General features: G+C 40.3%; 2 long non-coding RNA genes across 11 annotated transcripts in view; one reads left to right on the top strand and one right to left on the bottom strand.

The window, feature by feature from the left end:
- The window catches only part of LOC307033483, a 94,449-nt gene that overhangs the window by 25,093 nt on the left and 44,317 nt on the right, over positions 1-25,039 (top strand). For 3 of the 10 annotated variants that reach the window (XR_013806522.1, XR_013806523.1, XR_013806524.1), the window contains exons 1-5: positions 962-1,113; positions 1,226-1,255; positions 12,782-12,984; positions 15,335-18,180; positions 19,130-22,560. This is a non-coding gene — a long non-coding RNA (uncharacterized lncRNA). Of the gene's footprint in view, positions 1-961; positions 1,114-1,225; positions 1,256-9,150; positions 9,259-12,781; positions 12,985-15,334; positions 18,181-19,129; positions 22,561-25,039 lie in introns of those variants that run through there. The other 7 variants (XR_013806517.1, XR_013806518.1, XR_013806519.1 and 4 more) reach the window with 7 other exon arrangements.
- On the bottom strand, positions 13,409-16,719 carry LOC307033484. The gene is made up of 2 exons (XR_013806526.1): positions 16,630-16,719; positions 13,409-16,438 (listed from the first exon to the last, which is right to left on the bottom strand). It is a non-coding gene; the product is annotated as an uncharacterized lncRNA (long non-coding RNA).

The following is a 25,039-nucleotide window of genomic DNA, read 5'->3' as shown; positions in this document are numbered from 1 at the left end:
ATTTATGATGAAAATTACAAAAAACAGACGACTGGGTCAAAAGGCTGCAAAAAAACGATTCAATCTCAAAATCATACAGTGGAACAAAAGTAGATGTTTTTTTTTCTTCTTAAATGGAATTTTTGTTTTATATCTTTCTCAGTTTATCCGTTTACCGACACACATCCATGATTTCATGATGCGTTTCACTTTGCAACATACTCTATTGAAATGCCATTGAAACAGCAGTTATACAACATGAAAGCTAGACCAGTTACTCCCGAGTCTCTGAGTCATAAGATGTCACATTCGGCCTCTACGTCCCTCCCTCCAGCCACTTCCCCTCTCATTGCCATTCTCTTCCTGTCCACCAGATGCCCTCTGACTTTTCCTCCATTCCCGGTCTCATCACTTTTGAAATCGCTCACTCACAACCTTCTAAATGTGCAGGTTCCAGTTTGTCTGCATCTAGCTTCTATCCCAGTCATTGATTCATTGATTCAGCAGCTTCTTAATGACTGTTTAAACGCCTGCATGTGTTGTTCAACTTGAATCAAACCAGCAAAGAAAGAAAAAGCAGCGTTACATTAAATGACTAAAACCAGTTTGTACTCACGAGGACAATTTGTGATTATGAAGCATTTGGGTTGATGAAAAGTTTAACATCATGGTTCCTTTGTTTAGTGATTTGTGTTCCTTTCAATTACCTGTATCATTTCATTGTAATGACAGATAGTCTAACCAAACACTAAAACGCTCTTCTTGTTCGTCTCTAACAAGACTTGTCACTTTCCATTCAGGTGCGCAATCAAATCAAAGACAATAATTGACTTGTGGGGTGTCCCTCTGCTGTAAGCTTCACTGGCCGTCTGAAAAGGCGACGCTGCCACGAATGAACCGCTCTCCCTCCACCTCTCCCTCTTGTCATGCCAAATGGTGTTTTACAGCATCTGTTCATTATAGATGGCCGACATGATGGATATGGTCATAATATTAATGTAAGACTGACACAGCGGAGACATGAATCACGGCCGACTTTATTTCAAAGCCAGCGTTTCATTGGCCCACCACTAAAAAGTGATATATAAATGTCAACGAATGGCAGCCGTAAAGCGTTACGAAGTACATTTGATGGTGCGTTTTTACCGTTATCAACCCGCTGTTATTTACTTCATGTGTCTTCTTCATGTGACAGCAGTCTTTTGCAGATTGTGTATTTAAAGTCTCCATCTTTTGTCTTCTTCAGGTGATGGTTCGGCTGGGAGAAGATGGAAAGGTAAGATCAGGCAGGAAAAAAGAAATGTGCTCATATGTAGTGAGTGCCTTCGGGTACGGAAGCCCAAGAATGACTTTAAATTGAAAGCATTCGATCAAATTGAACTTTCATTTCCCATATGTATATACCATCTTCGACAAGGGGTCATTACTCATTTCAAACCATGCATTCAGAGGGATTTGGGTTTTTTCATAAAGCATAAAGAAATGTAAAAATGGGTTTGAAAATCTGAAAAATATAAGTAGCACTCTGTAGTAATTCCGTTATTTGTTTCAATTGTTTTGATTCATAATCGTAATAAGAGAGAGAAGTATGTTTGACCAGCTGTTCTCATTGCAACATGATCTATTAATGTCGTATACTGCAAAAGGAAATGTAGTAATACAAAATGATATGGAAGCACCCTGGAGACAATGTTACAAAAAAGCAAAAGCAACACCAATAATACAAATATATTTTTAAATGTAGGCGTATTTAAGATAAATTGATTATAAAAACATCACTCGTCTTTTCCAATTTTCAGATAAAATAAGCAAATGATCCCTGTCTAACTGCAAATACATGCTTATTGAAATGCCCTCCAATAAAACAAAAATAATTGCCAATCAGTTAGACTTTAATTATTTCAATTATAATTCAAACTTTAAACCATGAATATGTATTTCATTTGGCTACTGCTCAACAAACTTCCATTTGAACTTTGGCAGCCACGATGATTTCTCAAATATGTTTCAAAATGAAAGCTTGAGTGCATTTCTAAAATACATTTGGTTTGAATGTAATGATTTGAGTTGGCTCGTGGCACTCCGGACGGCTGTCAGTGAGTTGGGAATCACGATGGAATAATTATCCGAGCTAGCATCAGCGTCACTTTCAGTTTGACGTGATTGAAGAGGCTCGTGTTTTCAGTCGTGCAGATTTTAAAAGTTAAAAAACTCTTTGGCACTTTCTGAAACATCGAGCATCAGATTGAACTGTGTGTGTTGAATGTTATGTTACTGCACAGATATGATTCAAATATTTGACGTAAACTTCTCAGAGGCTCAGACTCACTGGAACTTTGCACCCCGATCTGATTCTGTTCTGGTTCTAGCCTCACAGTAAACAACCTGTAACAAACTGTCCATAACACTCTGAGTCTCTCTCTCCTGCTCTCAGAATGGATGTGTTCAGATTAGTGACTGCCTGCCTGTAACTGTAACTGCAGGTCATCCTCTGAGAGACTCAAACAGCCGTCAAACTTACATTTATCACAACTTATAGTAGTTATAGTCAAATAAATGGATCATTTTGACCTTTGTTTTAGTGAATTATTATGTTATCTCAATACATCTGTAACATAATCCAACACTACATATGGTGGTGTCTTTATTTTCTAATTTTACCCGCTTAAATAATTTATTTCTATGAATTCTAATTTATTTAATTTATTAGTTAATTTGATGTTTTTTGTTATTTATACATATTATTATTTAAAATAATGTTCTTAATGTAAAAAAAATGCTTTTTGACTTTGAAAAGGCGTGTATTTTTTTTAATACTGTGTATATAAATACAAATAATTTTGATAAGTGCATGAACAGACAAACTATTAAATAAAAATGATGTATATATACATATTAAATAAAGGAAGTCCAGGTTACTTATTCAATAGTGCTATTAAATAATTGTTGAAAGCTTCATACAGTGCTCTGTCGTAGTAAGAGCTAGTGTTCCCTTTCTGATCAGAAAATATTAATCTTACTCATTTTCTCATCAGGAATTCAGATTTGAGTTCTGTAGCTGCATTAGGAGTTGCAATAATGTGGTGTTGAGATTTCTGAGGCTTTCAGTGACAGTGTGGTCACAACCTTAGTCTCTCCACCCTCATATAATGACAGATCTGAAAAATGAAAGCCATATGTATATCCAAGAAAAACATGTTTTCCCTTTAATGGCTCTGGAAAAGCCTCCATCAACTGAATACAGGAATGTTCTGCTTATTGACGCTGCACACAAATGCAAACATGAAACACATATAAAACAAGGTGGAGCGTTAGGTTTTTAACTGCTAATACAAATCATATGAAGTTTTAAGTAAACATTTCGGACACAAAGGCAATTCAAAATGCTAGTAGTGAGATTACTTTGTGTTTACGTATTTTTTTAAATACAGAAAACATACAAGTAACACATGTACCAATACACAAGTACAATAAGATTAAAATATATATATATTCAACTGTAATAGACTAAAAAAAGACAGAATAAATCAAGCAATGCAACAATCTAAGAACCTTCAGTAACATAAAACATTTGAATAATGATAATAATAAACTGTGCCTTCACAAGGTACTCCCCATAATACAACATCATTAAATCTGGATTAAAAAGAACATAATACACAGAAAACGCAATTTAAAACAAATGTCTATGTATGATATAATTCAGCAGACTCAATGTAAACGTCCTAATGTTTATTAAAAAACAACAAGGCGCCCTCCTGAGCCTCTGATTGGCTGCTTGTCTGTGATGCTGGAGGAAGGTTAATTTCAGTTAATATCACAATCACTGCAACTTAAATGGTCAAGTGGCCTGCTAGATATACTGTGTGTGTGTGTGTGTGTGTGTGTGTGTGTGTGTGTGTGTGTGTGTGTGTGTGTGTGTGTGTGTGTGTGTGTGTGTGTGTGTGTGTGTGTGTGTGTGTGTGTGTGTGTGTGTGTGTGTGTGTGTGTGTGTGTGTGTGTGTGTGTGTGTGTGTGTGTGTGTGTGTGTGTGTGTGAGCAAATCCTGCATGACTTGCCTGGATTGCCTCCGCGGTGTTACTGTTCGCAGATAAAAAACAATCTTCGTCTAATATTTTTTCCATGACATCAAGTAATGTAAATTACGACGGGGTGTTGGTATGTAGTCTGTAATTACACATCACCTCCCTCCCTCTTCCTCCCCCCACACCCTCCTCCCCTCCCCTCCCTGCTCTTCTTCACGCCGTCAGTGGTTCTCGTGTTGGGGTCTGCTCTCCGCTTCCTGTTAGAAAGACGACTGCTGCACCCTACAGTTTGAAACTCTTCCCTCATGCAAACACTTCTCCTTTTCTCTCACTGAAAACTGACCAATGATCGCGTTTATTCAATATAAAAACTCTAAGGATGCTTCTCTGACGATGAAACTCCTGACTATCAGACGGTATTTTTAGTGTTTTTACTAAACTTTGTCTTCCTTTCGACACGGTAATGAATGAATAAAGAGTTTCAGTGTCATGCTGAAGCTTTAAAGTGCCTCCAAGTCTTCAATAATTACAGCCGTCTGGTTTCACTCCCGATTTTTACTGTCTTATGATGGGCGAAATGAAATATCAAAGACTTTTCTCCCGTAGAGAGGAGACTTTTCTCAGCATATAAACTCTGAATATTTGCTAGAATTAATCATATTTAACTGAATTTACACAAAATATTGTTTTATTTTTTACCGCATTTCAAAATCGTGATTTATCTAGTGACAGATATCAATGATTGTCTAATAAGGTATTATTCTAATTTAAAAAATATGGCAAAGCCAGCACGCACAATCTCAAATCTAACTGCAATCCACATGACTTGCTTGTTTTAAATTATATATGAAGATATTTGCAGTAAAATATTAAAATGTAAGACTTAAGAAAGTATGAAAATCTGTTTGTCATTAATAACAGTTCATATGTTTCTGTTATGGTGTTTTTCCTCTTTACGCTGGCCTTTTTAATTAGAGAATCTTGCTCAATACTCGATTTATTTTTTGGAAATATTTAATTAAATATATTGTAAAAGTTACTGGCATTAAAAAAAAAAAGTGCAGATACTCTGAATATAAGAAACAAACAGAGAGAGAGAGAGATAGTGTCATCTCTTTAGAGCTCGATTTGGAGTTTAATTTAATATAATATCATCTGCTTTTCTGTGTCCTAATGCAGCTGGAATATTGCATACTTTTGAGTGCAATATTTAACAGTCTTATAATCCTTCCTTTGGGAAAAAATAAAAAGTCACATTTGATAATGTGTATTTAAATATGTGTATGATAACCTATCACTCATTAAGGGCACCTACGGGTCTGATTAGTTGATTATGAATGCTCCTAGCTTCAGGGTCACCACATCTGACCTTTCATCAGTGCAGTATTTCATTTAGATTTTTTTAGGGCAGCTTTTAAATTAATAATCTTCCTCTGTTTAGTTTATTTTCTTCTCCCCCTTTTTGTGTACATTTAACAAATTATTTAGCTTTTTTTTCAAAATGCAGATTTCATATAGAGCTAATTTAAATCCTGAATAGTAAATAAAACATATGAACCAGTGAAATATGTCTTTCTGACAGTTTGAGTAACACCACGGTGTCAGTTTCTCCTCTCAGCCATTCCTCGATAGCTCCTGTTCCAGGATTAAAGATGCCGATATTCACAGATGTATTCAGTGTCTCTAAATGAGCTTTTTCACCACCCTGTACGTATACCTCACTTTGACTGGATTCAGTTCAACTAGAGATTTGTCAAAGTGTGCACGACTGCAGCTGTTTAGTTATTAAAAACAGAAGTATGTGTCAAACTGCATCATATTCACAATGGCAGAAATAGATGATCCGTTTATTCTCTCAAATGTACTCTGAATCAGTAAAGAGTGCAAAATATCAGGACAAGACGAGGTTTAACTCAAAACGTCATAAATACCTCTGGTAAAAGCAGAACAAAACTGTTATGCTTCAAACTTTTTTCAAAAGCCACACCCTGTCATCATTTATTCTACACATGCTAAACTCTTATAGTATATACAAGTATTTCTATATTGCTGCAGTCTCAGAATAAAAAACGTATCTGCATATGTTCTTGAATATAAACAACAATAATATATGTACACACATCCATCCAACATATAATATATCTCTTTATGACCATTTAAGTCATTGTGATCTCTATTTATAAGCGTGTCGTGCATTATAGTAATTGTATCATTATCTTGTAATTTTCAAAGCAATGACACCAGTATATAAGTGTACTGGATAATGATCCATGAACATATTTAATATACAGATGCAATCACAATAGACGTACTGTGTCTCACAAATTAACTGCCTATTTACAATATGTGTCAGTGTATAGCCACATGATATGTAATTCATTGCATATATAATCCTGACATCATTAAATGCATATGTGCAATTAAAGTGTAATTATCCTGGAGCCATCATCAGCCGCGACCTCAATGATGAGTGTAAAGGTATACAAAATAAAGCTTTAGTATTTCTATTTAGATGCTATTTTTACAGGAAGACATGATAATTTAGCATCTTACCTGAGGTCAGTTTACAGCAGGACTGAAACTCGGACCAAAACACCCAGAGACGCAACCCCAATGGAAACCTGCCAAAAACCACTGCTGACACAGAAAACAGCTTTTCATTCATCTCATTTGATCTGCTTATCAAACTCTTATAAAGAGTCAAATGTGGTCTTGCACCATATAACATTTAGGGTTAGGGTTAGGGTTAGGGTTAGGGTTACGAAAAAACAGATTTTCTGTCTTTTTCAATGCTGGCATATTCACACTGTCGTAAAAAGTTTTTAGGGATAAGACACTTTTGGTTGCAGGGCTGGAGGTCAAAAGTCAAATAAATTAGTGGAAAATAGCTACATGTCTTGTCCATCACCCACCATCACCTTAATAGTTGTTTTTCCTTTTATTTTTGCTTAATTTCAAATATTTTTTTATGTTTTCTAGATAGTTGACGATTCCAAGTTTTTTGGTCCTTGCTTGTTCTTGTTGTGATGTTTTATATGTCGGTGTAAGAAGTACATATATGTGGTGTTACACGCTTTAGAGGACTTAATGTGCAGCATTTTTGATGATAAATTGTGAAAATATTGGCTGCTTTACAGAAAAACAACAACATTAGAAACAACTGTCCAAGATATACAGTAGCATAGTCGAGATTCTAATGATAATAACTCATTTCCTAGCTAATCAATATGTCAAAAAGTTGAAGTGCAAACACAAACTTAGACAAGCAAATAACCTCGGGAAAAAGGGCTTTATTTTCTGCTTCTAGTTTGGGATGAGATCTGTGCAGATTATCTCAAAATGTGCTCTTATTCTGTCCTAGGCGACTTTAAGCAATGATCCTTCATTTGTCTCCATTCTGCGTTTTTAAATACTTCCCTGAGATTACCTGTCAAATGTGTCAGCGGTCGAAGTTTAAAGATTAAAACCCCAAGAATATCTGATTGTGCTGTAGTTTGAATTTAATCCAGCTTTAGTGTCTGAGGAGGAAGGGGGGGGGGGGGGGGGTGGTTGAAAGTTGAGATGGAGACGCTTTGACTTGACTTCTCTCTGGCCGCCTTAAGACGAGCCGCTCGGAGATAGACGCAGTAAATAGAAAACAGCGATTGTGTTTCTTCGCTCTGCCTCCCCCTCCCGTAATCTGATTGGGCACGTTCCACCGAATCGAGGGCAACGCCAAAACAAAAGATCACCAATCAGATAGAGAGGGGCTCCCTCTGAACTTCTTGGCATGCTATGAATGCTTCGCCCTCTCATGTGCGCTAGTATCTAGCAGCGAGATTCCCCGTGTCGCTTTTATGTGTTAATCGTCACCGCTCAGTGAGACTATTGTGCTGTCTGCATCGCCGGGGGAGGAAACCGCAAAAAAAGGGGGGTGTTGAAGAGGGGGGGGGGGCAGTTTATATGGGGAATGAATGCGAGTGGCGCAGACTGCCAGCACCGTTTCACACGAGCTGAGAGTCGCCTCATCACCCCGCTGACGGAGGTCCAAGAGTGCAATGTGCTGCTCTGCCTCCACAGACTCCTCTAATTGGTGGGACTTTGCTTAAATATTCAGCACAATCATCACCTGAAGATTTAACAGAGACAGGTGCTAAAAAGTTCTGCCAGGATTTACCTGTGGTCTTTTCAAGGTTTCACATCTGTGGTTTAGCTCACCTGTCAACACTCTATGATTTATGGGACGTTTCAAAGTTTAAGTGGAAACAGAATCTCTCAACTCTACACGTTGAGTGTCTTTAAGTCCTTCTTTCAGGAGGTGCATTATGAGAAATTCATGTTGCGTGTACAAACCGTGTTGATACTTACATTTTAGAATGTACCAACATGTTAAATGCATGTAATGATGGATCTTAAACAAAACGTGGCATCTCTAATTATTATATTTATGTCATAAATACAAAGCCATGCAGTGGAAAAGTAAAGCAATACTCTTGTTTTTCTTTAGAAAAGTAAAGTCAGTTATTAAGTTTCAAAATATTTTTTTGTCATTCTTCCTAAATTCTTTATTGGTCCATCTGTATATCCATATTGTACACCAAACAGTTTCCACCTTTATATCCCAACATATTCCCTAGTATGGGTTAGCCTCCAAAAACAATGGATCTTGCATTGTCCATAATGTAGGTTAATGTCACTAAAGACTAAACTCAATGAATACACACAGAATACACAACACAACCCATGTTGTCCCCTCCCTTTAACTTGCAAAGGCTTTTCTTAAGGAAAGAGTCACATAGCGTTTGAAAAGTAACAATGATGCATCTGTTTGCACTGTTTTTGGAATTTCAATGATTACAAGTTTTATTAGTATACCGTGGTGGAAACGAATAAGAATGGTTGTCCTTTCTTATTTGGGACTCCCGTAAATTTGTTTTTTTCTACTTAGTTATACATGAAAAGTACAATGAAAGCTACTGTATATTCAGGGCTGCACATAACTTTCTCAGTGAGTTACTCAGATGAGTACCAGGAGACAATGTGTGGTACTCAGGGCTGCCCACGCAAAGTGATGTGTTCAGCCCCTCGACGGTGGGGGGGTGCGGGTGTGTGCTAGTGGAGCAGGCGCGTAGAACTCGCGCCGGAAGTTGTGGCACAATTCCGTTGTACACGCCGACGTTAACAGCAGCCCCGTCTGTGCGCACGGCGACCAGCTCTGTCGTCCAGTGATCTAATCGCCTTCTGAAAGAGCTTCAAAAGTCCGTCGGTACCTTAGGTCGGTATATTATATTAAGATGAAAGGGGAAATAGTTATTTACTTTTCTCCAACGTTTGGCATGTTGTAATGGTTTTTCTGGGAGGAGATCTAAAAGTAGGTTTTGCTGCACAAGATGAGATGAATTCAAACAGGTGAACAGGTTAAGGGGAATTTAAAGTGTGACATTAAGTGAGTCTGCTGCTTAAAAAAGAACAAAACACAGAGAGCTGCTCAGCTGCAGCTCTGCTCTGAATACTAATTTATCAGCTGTGTGTGTGTGTGTGTGTGTGTGTGTGTGTGTGTGTGTGTGTGTGTGTGTGTGTGTGTGTGTGTGTGTGTGTGTGTGTGTGTGTGTGTGTGTGTGTGTGTGTGTGTGTGTGTGTGTGTGTGTGTGTGTGTGTGTGTGTGTAAAGCAGATGCCATTCTGCTGATCTCAATCCACATCCATCCGTCTACAACCCAAATCTTTTGGAGGCCACGGGGACGAGCCGCCTCTCCTCTCCGCAGGTCAGGCGGAGTCCAAAATGTTTGATCTTGTCTCGCAGGTCGAGCGGCGCCTGACGGAGAACATCTGCCCGCTAAAAACCCACGAGCTGCACACAAGACATCAACAGTGTGTGTGTGTGTGTGTGTGTGTGTGTGTGTGTGTGTGTGTGTGTGTGTGTGTGTGTGTGTGTGTGTGTGTGTGTGTGTGTGTGTGTGTGTGTGTGTGTGTGTGTGTGTGTGTGTGTGTGTGTGTGTGTGTGTGTGTGTGTGTGTGTGTGTGTGTCTACTGCACACAGTGTCAGCGACAGTGTTGCATGTTGACGCAACTGCTGAGTTAGCTGCGTTTCAACAAGTTACCATGTGATCTGGAATGGAAATGACAACACAGGACTCGCCACTGTATACATGTGCAATTCAATGATTCAATTACAAATAATAAAAATTGATATGATGCGGAAAAATAATAAGATAAATATTTGTAATTAGAAACAGTTTTTTCCAAGAATATATAAGGGATAAAAAATGAATAAACTAAGATATTACAATCTATAAAAATGTAATAATTACATGGAAAATAAATTTTTAATTTACACAAACCAATATAACAAATATATTTGACATTTTATAAAATATTCAAATAAATTAAATGTTCTAATAATTATAATAATACAAATATTTTATTACAGAAAAAAATATCAAAACAAATCCTAGATAATTATGACAAATATTAAAGAAATAGACAATTTAACATTTTTTGTTTGGACCTCTACTGTGTTGCTTTACCCCATTAAATCTAAACTTTTAAGGAAATTACTGCAGATTTTCTAGCAAATAGCACTTTAACCCAGAGCCACTGTGCCTACTCAACCTGATATCTCAACCAAATAATCTGACCTCTAAAAGCATGTTTGCAGCAGTCGAATAAATGCAAGTTTGGAGAGGTTTAAAGGTTGCATGGACTTATGTAAAGTGCAGCTCATTACGACTCAAACTGCACGCCGTCTCCTCTGCAGAAACCAGTGTGCAGGAGGTTTAGAGGTTGAGTGCAAATGCAGTGAAACCATTTGCCTTTCCTGAAGAAGCACAGTCAATATTATGTGAGGCATTACCGGTCAAACATATGCACATTCCCTACTCGAGTCCTTCTTGATAAAGCTCAAACACGTTCGGTATCGTCTATCAAACACCGGGGGGAGGACGGGGTGAAGCCGGTTGAACAGAAGTTTTTTCCACGGTACCGAGCGGGTTATTTTATTGACGTGGGAAGACACAGGAAACGAGCTGCTTTCACTCTTGCATGTCGAGTCCTTCTGTTGGCGCGTGAATCCAAAACAATTTCACATTTTGAGAAATACGGGGGCAGCTGGCGTTCCCACAGCCGTGCAGGAATTAGCCGTTTATGCGCTGCAACCCTATCTGCTCTGCACCTGGGCGGCTAGCGTGGCAGCCCAGCACCTTTTGACTGGGCCACACAGGCCACTGCTGCACTGAGTGTGTGTGTGTGTGTGAGAGAGAGAGAGAGAGAGAGAGAGAGAGAGGGAAACAGAATGTACACTTATTGCATGATTTTCTGGAATGCCTTCCCGCATATTTGACATTTTTCCTCTATTTACTTGAGGTTTTTGTGTAATTTAGTGGGAGTTTCTCAGCCGTGAGGCACTTGTAAAAACACACGTAAAAGTCTAAAAGGTGTCAAGTTGAAGTTTGAAAAGTATATTATAGTTAAGATGACTCACTGCATACTATCAGTGTACCCCTCATACCTGTCTGCTTAAAAAGATATCTTTGTATGTTAAGCCTGCTTGTGTTTTTGTCATATTTTGCTATTCTTATCTGTTCAAATATATTAATATAATTCAATCTCAAATGAATGCAGAATTTAGAACACAAATAGAAAATGACACTTAAACTAAATCAAATTAGAAATCATTTAGCAGGTGATATGTACGTTTCTGTAGCCCTAAAGCAAAAAAAAACTATCTTATATTTAGAAAACAGAAGTTTATTTATTGTCTTTATTTCTCTACTTTCTAGATTATTTTAAAACTAAACCTAAATATTGTAGTTTTGAAAAACCATGCTCAGTATACAGAGCAAGGAAGTGTCTGTAGCCTCACTATAAGTCTTTAAAACCTGCAATGATGTTTGTTTAATTAGCGAGACTTGATGATTTTGGGTTTCGGTACGTAGATTTAGTCTCGTAAATGCAGTTTGAGAGGTATTTTCCCGAGCAGCCAAAAAGCAAAGTTAGCCGTGAAATCCTGGTGAGCCGTCTCTGTGAGAAATATGGGAGTTGGAGCTGAAGGCAGCGGTGAGGAGCGAACATGTTGTCGCCCGTGTCGAACATCTGACCTGGCTGGAACCTGCGGAGAGCAGCACAGCTGAACAGGAGGCTGTCTGGATCGTGGGGGAATAGGGGGAGGCTTGGCTGTACATGCTTGGCTTCTTGCCCCGGTCCCTTTGACCAGACAGCTGAACTAGCGAGGGGAGGAAGGGAGGGAAAGAGAGAGAAATGTTTATTTTATACATTACAACATAATAATCCCCAGTTATCTGTCATTTAACCTCCATCTCAACTGTCAATCAAACACCTGGTGCAGCACTAAGAGAGTGACAGATCAGCCCCCTCCCTCACAGGTGGTGTTTGTGTGTGTGTACATATACACATTTGTGCCAGGTTGTAGGATTCAGGGGTTGTAACGATTGACAGATGCACATCGAAAAAAAGCTCAGAGATTCAGCTATGTGGACAACCACATTGTTCATGAAATAATAAATACAAATAATGTGCCAGCTGTCAGCTCTCTCTCTCTCTCTGCCCCTCGCCAGCATGTGTGTGACCTACAACATACAGTCTGAACACAAAATATAGTCCATTAATGACACTATATTAAACAACTGCAGACAAACCTTTGCTGCTAGGAGCAATAGCAGCATATTACATTTGTTTGAACTCATTGTTGGTTGGTTGTTGTGTTTAAATCAACAATTGAATTGATTTTATTAGGTGTTTTGTTTTGACATTGTGTGTTTGCTCATGTGTGTGTACTTGTAGGCGTGCAGAGTGTGGCTGTGTCCGCATGTGACCGCCTCTGCTGGGTCCCGACGGGGGGGATGCCGGTGGCCCCGCCCATCCCGGCCCGGTTCCAGCCAATCAGGAGCTGACGTGCGGTGAGAGGAGAGGGCTGCGCTGACAGATGGCGCGGCTGACCTGAAAACCTGCCCCCTCTTCAGGGTTCAGCAGCCGGCAGATGACAGGTATTATTTCATAACCCAGAGACTGTCACTCACACACACACACACACACACACACACACACACACACACACACACACACACACACACACACACACACACACACACACACACACACACACACACACACACACTTTCGCCTTCAGCTCAAATCATTAACTAGTGGCTGAGTGATTTCCTGTTGAGTTATGTTCACTTTTAGCAGTTTTCTAGTAGCTCTGAAAAGTTTTTGGATTACATTTGAACCCGACTCATTTATTATTCTTTATTTAATCCACTTACAGTATTCTCTAATTGACAGATACAGTACTCTGTATTCAAGTAAACTGTAAAACCCACCTATGAAAAGCACCTAGACAAAAATCATAATTATGTCCCTTGATTTGAATACACTTAACTGCATTTTTAAAAATCATTTTTAACTACCTTCTTTACCTCATTGTGCCAGTTATTATCTTTAAAAAGTATTTCCTTGGGTTTCTGAGACTGCAGATTCCCTGAACTCAAACACAGACATACTCTAGTATACACAAGTTACGGTGTACCAGCTCACAGTACGCATAATTTCACACTTATTCATACACACACACACACATTTATCCGAGGCTCCAACCAGCCATGTAACTCTGATGTCAGGGCAAATCTGCCTGGCAGAAAGTGCTTTTTGATGAAGTCGTTCATAAATTTTAATACAACATGTCAGCTAACATGATGTATAGACTGGCTGCTCATTCATATTTCAAACAGTCTGCCGTTGAGAAAACAGCAGGGTGTACCTTGCTCTACCTTAAAGTGCTGCCTGGTTACGGCTGTCAGCGCAGAGAAGCGCCGCGAGCTGTTACACCTCTGGATCCGAAGCGCAGGGATTTCACTACAAATCAACCGTGTCAGGATGCAGCGTGCGGGAGCATCGAGAAACAGAACTAGCTTCAATAAAATCTGCAATAAATTTGGGAAAAAACATCATGCAAAATGTCTTTTACGGTATGAATCATTCATTTTTACTTAATAATTTAATAATATTAAAAGCTACGTAGAAAGTCATTTTACATCTGTACATCTACTCAAAGTACTTTACCTGAGTATGTGTACTTTACCTGAATACATGTAGCGTGTGGGAGAGAAACACAGGGATTTTAGCCTTTGCAGACCATTTACATGCACACAAACCTATACAACACACAGGAAAGTGAAAACCTTAAAAAGCAGTGTAGGGCCCCTTTAATCAGAAAGATTGTGGTTGTTGTTCCTAAATGATTGGCAGTCATTTTTAGTAAACATTACCTAAACTGGAAGATATACTGTATTTCTTGGGGACTATTTTCAGCGGCAGATTAATCCCATTTGCTGCTTTAGTGAGTATGTGTTGCAGCAGGACGGTGTTATTGAGACCTACAGTGTGTGTGTTCATGAAGGAACAGTAACGCAGCGTCCACACGGCAGCGCGCGTTGAAGCTTGCCGGTGGGCATGTCTGAAACTCGACAAACAACCAATCTCATGAATCTTCCGCCCCGGACACACAAGCACGCGGTTTGATTGGCTAGAGCTTGTACTGGCATATGATTTGATTGGCTGACGCTTCCGTCGAAGCTTCAAAAGTTGAACTTTTCTCAACTTTTGAAGCTGGCAAAGCGAGCAAAGCGAAGCGACGGAACCACAATGCAGTTCACCCCATTCAAAGTGAACGCAGGCCGCCGTGTGGACGGGCCGTCAGTGCAGCAGTGTCCCTCATTGATGAGTTTTTCAAACCTTTTGGACAACAATGAAGAAGATATCAGGCTTGTTGAAACCTTTTACTTTTAGAGTTCCAACATGGAGCCACGTTTAAACCCCCTACAGATAAAAGAGATCTCAAACATTGAGTGCAAAGGAGAAATATGAAAATATTCACAGTGCGAGCATCATATTGAATTCTCCTTCACATAACTCCGAGTGGTTCTCGCCTCGCTGAGTCGAAAGGTGGCCGATATCTGATTTTCCCAACCTAAGCCTCTCGCCTTGTATGAAAATGAGACACATTACCGGTCCATTAATTGATCCGGGCGCTGCTTTGAAATGTGGCCCTCCCTGAGAATCAAGAATTAGGGCCTGGCTCCGGGGCCAATTAGGTGAGTCCTCTCCGGCTCCTGAGACACATCTCAATCAGTCGGAGCGTCCGCAGGTGAAATGCCAGACGCCGTGAATGCTAAAGATGCTAATGCTATTCATGCCCGAGTCATGCCATGCATACAGCGCAGGGGGCAGAGGCTAATCGTCTCTCATTGGCTGCTTTTACCTTTCATGATGCTCCTCCTCACTCAATATGTGTTAGCAGCTTTTACCTTCCATTTTTTTCATCTCTGCCAATAATAGCAGCAGCGCATCTATGAATAGCAAAGAAGAAGAGATGGAGAGGTAATTATCCCCCTGGGAGGACCCCCCCCTCTCCCTCATTTTACACATTTTTAGATGTTACATGCTGGCAAGTTATAGCTTTGATAGGAGTCGTGTCATGTTCTTTTGATCGCTATTTTTATGAATTTCCATTTGATCAAAAAGTGTGCCTTATTGGGGGTTAATAGTGTCAACGCAAAATAGAGTGGAACAGGAGGATTATAACAAACGTACCATAATTATTTCCCATCATAATTTATTAAGCCAAGAACAAATGAACCGCAGTATGCACGTTAACGTACAGCTTATTGGACGAAAAAGTGAAACAATTTGATTTCTCAGTCTAGAATGAAATAAAATAAAATATTGAAATAACCATAGGCAGTTAAAAAAATATTACAAAAATACAAAAATGATATACACATTAGAAGGGTGTTAACAATGATATAACCATAGGAAGTTAAATTAATAATAAAATAAAGATATGCATATAAAGATACAAAGGGGAATTGTAGATTATAATACAAATCATAATACAAATATTTTAATAAACATTAGAGGTGAAAGTTGAAATATGAAATGAAAGGAAAATGAAATATATATATATAAAGTTATGAAGTTAATGTATAATATGATATAAAAGTTAAAAAAAAGTACATAAATTAATGTAAGGTGTCCAATAAAAGATTAAATCAAAACAAAATAATAATATTTATGTCAACGTATTAAGTTAAAATGTAAAATAATATATAATCAAATGATTAACATGAACACGCCTCTCTGTCTGGCATATTCCAGCCCTGGGAGCGGACCATGTGCTGTGTTCAGATGTGTCCTCCTCTCTAAACCCGATGTAATCCCGCTTTCAGCCAGCGGGAGCTTTAATTGAAATAATCCCCGCCGATGAGCCAGTGTCCTGATGGGTCCAGTTTAACCCTCTGTGTGACTCTGACCTTTCCCTCGCTGCTCGCTGGGACCATCTGAACCCGGCCCGGTGAGGACATCTGCTCCAGTACTCGGGGGTGCGTTTGATCCGCCCGACTGCCCCCAGAGGCCTCCACCAGTTTCAGGGGGCACATGACGCTTTAATATCAGTGACGTGAGGGAATCAGAAGTCATTAATCCTTTATTTGTCTCACAGCAGGCTGGTCAACATTGTTACAGCAGCAAAGAGAACAGGCAGAATGATCATATTAAATAAAGAGGCTAATACAATCAAATATGTACACAATAAAACCAAATGAGTACCATAAGAAAGGAGATTTTTCACATACCTTCAAAAAGTGGCGGACTGGGACTGAAAAATCAGCCCGGGACTCTCGACCGGACCACCTCGGTACTTATATAAAAATAATCAAACAGGCTCTCAGATACTGTATATTGTTGATTTTTTGCCTTGTGGACAAAATTTGACACTTTTTTCAGTGTGACGTCCTGGACAAACATGATTATACAGGTTCATTTAGGCATAGGACACATCTGAGACACTTTCAATGGAGGCAGCAGCATAGAAAACTCTAACACTATGTTAGATTTAATATAAATAAAGGTCAACACTTCAAATGTCCCGCTGCCTTAAACAAAAACTCTCTTACTCTGAATGTTTTAAACACACAGATGTTCGCTGATAAACTGTGACACAGAAGTAAAGGCTACACATTGTCTGTTTTAAGGATTTTTAAACATGCCCAGCGTGTTTAAACATCAGTGTTTATAATGCATCACCTCTGAATGATTATCCAGCGTGTGTTCTGCACTAATGAATGTGTTTCTCTGTCCATATTTAGTTATTCCGAGTCTGAATGGCTCCGTCTCTGCCTCTTTTTCCTGCCACTGTATCTAAAACAGTGCATTAACATCTGCAGCCCATTTAGTGCTGCTGACACCAGGCTAATAACAGTGTGTGTGTGTGTGTGTGTGTGTGTGTGTGTGTGTGTGTGTGTGTGTGTGTGTGTGTGTGTGTGTGTGTGTGTGTGTGTGTGTGTGTGTGTGTGTGTGTGTGTGTGTGTGTGTGTGTGTGTGTGTGTGTGTGTGTGTCGCTTAAGCACCAGCCAACAAGCACAGCTGAAAGGTGTCACCGAGGCTCCTACGCCTCCTCTAACAGTCACTGATTCAGGGGGCGCTTGTTTTTCCTTTTTTTCTGTGTTTTTTTTTGGTGCATCCTCAAGCTGCTGGCTTTAAAGGAACATTCAACAGAAATGTGTTATGTGTTCCACATCCAGTAGGTTGTATCCAGCCCGGTTCAGAAGGTATTACACACCTCAGAACGTCAAAGTCACCGACACCTGAGGGACTACTTTCTCATGTCTGTACTGTAGGTGAAAGAGGGAGTGATAAGGCTGATTTGTGTGTACAGGGCGAGGGGTGGTACATATACACTCATTTTAATGCAGTGTGTACACCCCTGTGTTATTCTTCCACCCTTCTTCTTCCCTGCATTGTCCATTTCAACGTATTGATCTTTTACACATATTTTTCAAGGTATCTTAATTACTCGCAAAAGAAGCGGCGCCTTGGCCGGCGGACAACACAAATAAGTTAATTTGCATTTCTGTGTTGTGAGTGTTTTGGCAGGCGCCGCGCCGGTCCAGATTGTAACCCCTATTTCTGCCTCCAAAAACCTGCCTTGGAGGAGCGTCCACGGAGGGATTAGGGATTTAGTGGGGAAGGTAAGTGTGACTACAAGCTTTGGCTCGCCATCTGCTCCCCAGCAGAGTTGAGGCCAACCTGTGCAGCCTGCAGCAAAGACCTGGGCACTGTGCTAACCGCGGTCTGAGCCAACCTGGCGCCCGCGGCCCCAATCACCAACAGTCTGCTGATTAGTTGTAAGAAGCACTCCATATGTAGCAAAGTTTTTTTTTTCCCCCTCCTCTCTCCTCCTTTTCTGTCCGTCTCCTTCCCTTCCGTCCTCTCCTCCTTATGTATTCCCTCACCACATTAAATAAATATGCATGTATGGAAATGTTATTCATGTTATATTGACTTTTTATCACCAATCAATCTAGATTTCAGTTGTATGGCTTGTTTTACAACATATCATATTTTATTCTCTATTTAGATAATCAAACGTAAGTATTAGTTTGGTTTAAGTGCTTGATAAATATATTTAATTACATTTCAGTCATTTCAATTTGTAATTTTACTCTTTAGTTCAACCAGGTTAATCATCCCTTTATCAATATTATATTGTAAGTACTAGTCCTTCAATAAATGTACCTACTTCCAGATTTCTTTTGCTGCACACTTACCTAAAAATGAACATTACAGTTAAATAATAAGCTATACAAATAAGGTAAAATACATATATTAGAACACACATAACTGAGTTAAGTAATATGTCCAATTGAAGATAAATACAATCAAATAATACGATTATATGACCACAGGAAGTTACAGAATTTGCGTTGGGAAGAATGTGTATTCACCTTTCCAGCTTAGAAAATCCTATCAATTAAATTGCACCTATTGAACTGAAATGGTTGTTTTAGTGTGATTTACTCAACTTTAGCCCATAGGTGGTTGAAAGCTGTATTAGATATGTTTCCATCCCTGTAATACTGCAACAAAGCAACCTGTCATTAAATTAAGATCCTCAAGATTCCACCTTTTATTGCCCCTCTCTTTCTGAATGTGTCCTTCCTTTCCTTCCTCTCCTTATGTATTCCCTCCCCACATTAAATAAATATGCATGTATGGAGTTTTTTTTTTTAGCATTGAGTAGTCTGGCAGGGCAAAAACGAGTCTGTTCTTCTCTCTCTTTCTCACCTCTGACAGAATACCAAGCCAAGGAAGGGAAAGATGAAGAAGGAGAAATCCTGGCTGTCCTCCTCTCTCCGTCTCCTTCCCTCCCTTGCTCTCTTTTGCCTGGCAGCGCCGGGAGACAGATGACAAGGGTTTGTGGCCGTCTGATCACCCCTGGGTGGGTATTTTCTAATTTATTTAACGGCAGCTTATTAAAGAAAAAACAAGATGAAGAAGAGGAGGAGGAAGAATGGAGAACACAGGCGGAAGGCAGGTCTCTCGCCCCAGTGGCCAGGGGAGGCAACCTAGCCAAGGAACAAACCAACGAAGAAGAAGAGGATGCACCGAGTCCCCTGGTAGAGAAACCAGAGAAGATCAAACGACACCGGAGGAGGAGGAGGAGAGGAAAGGAGGGAAAAAACACAAGAAACATAATGCTCATTATTTAATTGCAGCCATTCGTGTTGCCAGGAACCTATTCCTCAGTATTAATTATTCATATTTTATTTCAGTAATCCAATACTCAGGTGAGAGCGGCTGCTCTTGATAGAACATGTAATTTGGAAGCTTAATGGCAGCAGGGCGGCCTGAGCCAGGGATTAGAAACTGAGGATAAATCACTAATGGCTGCGCGATCGTACGCCGCCTTGAATCCGTCTTGCTTTGTGTTTACTTGTGTTTTATTGTTGCTCCGAGGGAAACACTTTGCCGTGACCTTTCCCCGCGACGCCAGAGAGAGAGACAGAGGGTGGAGAAGAATAAAAAATCACGCTTTCCAGGCAAAATAAGACGGTGTAATTTCCTGATTTGTCTAAACAAAGAGTTCATCAGCATCTCTCTCCGGCTGACAGTGAATATACAGAAGCAGAGAGCAGCGGGGGCCTGACATGTTTGCAAATGCACACATGGCCTGATTCATACAAATTATGTTTTTCAAGCAGAATAGCACCATCACTTACTTTTGATCCGATTAGCTTTCCGTTCTCCTTGTTTTCCTCCCGCTGCATGAAATTCATCTCCTCTTCACCCCAACACCTCCATTTGTCTGCTTGATGAAACACTTCATGATAATAACAATTTGTGGACTTTTTTTGGGGGGGGGGATTATAAACATACAGCGTTTTTGTCAGCTAACCGTGAAGCCCGAGGCTGTCTTTTTTTATGTTATGCTCCCACATAAATGTCTGTCAGCTCGCTCCTTCACACCCTCCAAAAAAGGAAATCTTATATATCATGTAATGTTTCTGCAATCCAAAAACATTCATCTGAAATTATAGGGTTGCCTCTGGGTGGGGTTTGCTTTTAAGCTTTGAGCCTTTGCAGAGCTAGGCTAGCAGTTTCCCCCCGTTTACAGTGTCTGTGCTAAGCTAGGCTAACTTTCTGCTGGCTGTTATTAACCATGATATGGTGTCAATCTTCTATGATGTAATCTTACTCATTCTGAGATACAATATCATCTTCATTTAATATTGACCCACATGAGAAGTGTATTGTAATGATGCCGTTGTAAAAAGGGTGATTTTAGAAACCCACGTTCTTGAGGAGAACAAGGTGCTGCCCAGCGTTTAGCCCCAAAAGAAAAAAGACAATTAGGTCATAGAGTCTGCACACATCTTGCATGCTCTCTGCTCTCCTGCAATTTGGGCTAAAAAAGTAAAGGTCAGTCACGTTAGTCAGATTGCGCTCGACACATTCTAAAAAGGCTCACTGGTCACGCCGAATGTATTCCCTGCAACATAATTAGCCCCCTCTATTCCCTGTCGTGCACGCAACCGGGTGTCTCAAATGCCCCACCCCTTCCCCCAAAATGCCTTTCACCTCTGCTTGCTCTCTCTCCTCCCTTCCTCTCCTCTCTCACCGCTCTATCACACATTGTTGCTCCCCTAAACTTGCTGCAGATGCGATGGGCTGATGCATAAATTAGTCATCAACATTAGCATTAGCCGGCACGTGGCACCCGGTGCCAACTGCTCTCCGAACGGCCATAAAAGGTCATGTTTTGATGACTGAATGCCACACAGGCACCTTGGCTCCCCGGAGGAGGGTTCCCCAGGTGCACGTGAAAGGTTAAAAATTACCTACCCGCCGCCGCCTGTCTCTGGCGAAGGAAATAATTAGGGGGTTTTTAGGGAGCGGCAGAATGCCTCGCTGTCAGATGACAGAGCGTTACCTAATGGTCGTATCTGGGGAAGAGTCAAGCGGCCTGTCATTCTCTTGACAGGACAAATGAGCATAATGGTGGCAGGGAAATGGGAGCCTGTTCCCCCCTTTTTTCTGCCAGGGAGGAAGGGGGAGGAGGAAGGGGTGAAATGGCAGTGCCTGAGCAGAATAACACAAGGACGTTAACCTTTTACATAAATCTGTTAACACGTGTATGAGTGCTGTTTAAAAGTGAGGCTTGATGCTCTGCTCCTCCAAGGCGGGTCTTGTACGGCCTGAATTAGTTATAATATATGTTCACCAGTCACCACACTACTCTTCGGGCAAATAAACCTACATCTGTCCTGAATCTGCAAAGGAATAAATCCCTAGGTAAAAATAAGTCTGTTTCAAATTCAACTCCTGTCATATGTTAACATGTTTAAGAAGAAAGTGTTTCAGGGATTCAAGGCTTGTATTGTCATGTGTGCATAGCTACAGTGTTGTTATGACAATGACAATCTTAGGTGACAGGCTCCTCCAACAGTGCAACACAATAAAACTGATAAAATAGTGCAAGTAAATAAAATAGAATAGGAAATAGTGCAGAATAGAAATAGGTATGATATGATGGTTTTATGATATACAGGAAACGCAATGCAACATCAACCATGGCGAAGTCTTTCAGGCAGCACTCAGAGAACTAATGGATAGGACTCGGTCCACCATCCAAAGCAGAAGGTGGCAGTAGTGCACCGTAAATGTTGTTGCCACTTGCAGTTAAAAAGCAATAGAAGAAGAAAGTAGGAAGTAGAAAGATATTCACATGTCAGTAGCTCAATCAAAGAAGTGTGTTCCCCTACGCAGATATGTTTCACTGCACCTGTTTCGGTGCATTCATCTCAGTGAACTCATACACACAGACGTAGAAGAAACAGACAGTACAAATGATGATGTTTGGAGTGATGCATGAAGTTCAAGGTTGAAGTTCATGTGTGTTGAATTCCCCAGAGTGAGGCATCACTCCTGCCAGGGCTGGGGGTTTAAATCCCCCTGAGCAAGGCACTAACAGCTGGGGTTAGAGGTGAGACAAGGCCAGTGTTTAAAGGGTAATTTAAACTTATCGGTTCAGGCACAACTACTACAAATATTTATCAACTGGGCCAACTTTGAGTATTATGACATGCAGTTCTTTGTTGTATTTCTTTAGTTTTCAGTCTGATTTCCTCTTTTGTCAGAGGTCAGAGGTCAGGAGCATCACTACTCCCAGATGTCCAGCCTACCTGACGGAGAAGCTCCATGAAGTTTCCTCAGATGCTGTTTGGGTAAGCACCGTTTCATCTGATCTTTTCTTCTCCTGTTCATCCTTAGTTCTGTCTTGTTATGGCTATGTACATATATATATATATATATATATATATATATATATATATGTGTGTGTTCACGACTTAAGGACTTATTTCCAATCGACATGTATACTGTTTTGTCAACTAGTAGTATACGTTTATTTATATCGCCCAATATCACAACATAGTTTGTCTCAGTGGGCTTTACACATTACCAAACATAGATGACAGTGTACAAGATAATTAAAATGACAAGAAAATTATAAAAGACATGATAAAAAACAAAAACAAATACAACTAATAGATTGCCATAAAATGTAGGACTCAGAAGGACACACATAGGGTCCTTTGAAACCAGATCTAACTATAGGCTTTATAAAAAAGGAAAGTTTTCAACACACTCTTCAAATGTGGACACTGTCTGCCTCACTAATAGAAACAGGAAGTTATTTCCAGAGAAAGGGAGCTAGCTAAACGCTCTGACTCCTGATCTGGTTTTACGGATCCTGGACATGCACTCTGGGTAATACCCTAGAGTAGCAGGGGATTCAAATATCTTTCTGGTATATATTATGTAGAATGACGTGTGTTAAAGTGACATTAGGGTCGTGTTGTGGTGCAGCTCAGGTGGATGTTTGTCTGCAGGCGGCTGCTCCTCACACCTCCCATTATCCTCCGAGGTGCACTTTAACAGTTCCATTCTTCCTGTGCCACATCCTGCATGTTAACACAGGGGTTATTAACATAACAAACTTAAATGCCCTATATAAATAATATGTTCTGCGAAATGCAAAGCGGCTCAGCTGACACTGTTTAGGCAGCGCCTCCAACATCTGTTTATGAGCACTTTGCCTAATGATATCATCCGATATCATTAACTGTGGCAGTGCGCGCCACAGCAGCAGGTGCAGCTGTTTATGCCCCCCCCACCCCCAACACCTCCCCAGCACACATACACACACACACTTGAAGAGAAAAGACTTTCACAGTCTCCTCCAACACCAGCACCACCTCCCCTCCACCCCGCCAATCGCCAAACCGCTCATTAGGACAATTTTCCTCAACAAAAAAGCGGCCCCTATGATTTCAATCTGTATATCACCTGTAATTGTAGTTTTTAGCCAGAGCCTGATTCCATACATTTAGCGGGAGTAAACTCCGGCTGTGGGTTCGATCGCTGAAAGCCCCTCGCTGCCGCCAGCCAGCTGCAGAAGCTGCTTTTAGATGGCAGCGTTTCCATAGGCCTCTGTGTGTGTGTGTGTGTGTGTGTGTGTGTGTGTGTGTGTGTGTGTGTGTGTGTGTGTGTGTGTGTGTGTGTGTGTGTGTGTGTGTGTGTGTGTGTGTGTGTGTGTGTGTGTGTGTGTGTGTGTGTGTGTGTGTGTGTGTGTGTGTGTGTGTGTGTGTGTGTGTGTGTTTCCTGGAGTGGGTGGAGCCTGGCGTCCCCTGCTTTGTATTCCTTGCTCTGTTTTAGCTGCTTGAAATTATAGAAAATTATTGAAATTATTTCATCTGGCAGCAACAATGAGGCAGCTCCGTCTTCCTGACCGGAAAGGCCGCATTCAGGTTCTCTGAGTCTGATCTGATCGCGCGCTGCTGTAATTAGTCAGATGGTGGATTCAAATGTTGTGCGACACGGAGCTATATGCTGCATTAGCACTGTACCCCAGGCCAATACTGTATTTATAGCATGGCAACATGTAAACTGGCTGCAGGAGAACTCTCAGCTGTCAGGTGCTCCATGACATTCTTAATTGTCACACTTTGTGCAAACTGGTCACAATATTTGTATTTAGTTCTATTAAGGTTTGGTAGGGTCAAGTTCTTCTGCAAAAAGAGTCATAGCTGTGTGTCAACGTGTCTAATATCTGAGTAGAACCACTTGCTATCAGCTTGGATTCGGTGCTGCATATTTTAATGGCAATTATTCTTTGAATGCATGTTCGGTTTGTCTTCCATGGTCCTGATCTCATATCAATTAGTGATGAGTCATAAAAGCTCTGAGAATGAGCTTTCGCAGTTGCGGTCTTGGTGGGTTAAGGGCCCGGAATAATCTGGTATGGTCCTCAGAAGAGCCCAAAATGCTGATTATTTAGATTAAAAGTATTGAATATGAGGCCTAAAAACGTGTTTTTTATGCACTAGCAATCACCAAATGAATGTATTGCTCCTTACTTTGAAGGCTCCAGCTGCTTGTAGTATGTTTTGGCTGCATTTGGTGTAATTATCCTTTAAATGAATGCATGTTGGGTTAGGGTTGTCTTCCATGGTTGTGTTTTCAATTCAGTTGCTAGCGAGTCATTAAAACTATGAGAAATGAGCCTTTTAAGCTGTGACTTCACTGCGTTAAGGGATACAAAAATATCCTGGTACTTATTATAATTTGTTAAGAGTTAATATTTGTAGCAAAACCCAGCCTGAAAATGCTAAAAATAATGGTCAATATAACTTGTTTTGGTAG

This window comes from Notothenia rossii (assembly GCF_949606895.1).
Source record: "Notothenia rossii genome assembly, chromosome: 3".
Taxonomy (NCBI): domain Eukaryota; kingdom Metazoa; phylum Chordata; class Actinopteri; order Perciformes; family Nototheniidae; genus Notothenia; species Notothenia rossii.
The sequence above is the reverse complement of the archived record's forward strand: the minus strand, read 5'-3'. Positions and strand labels throughout refer to the sequence as shown.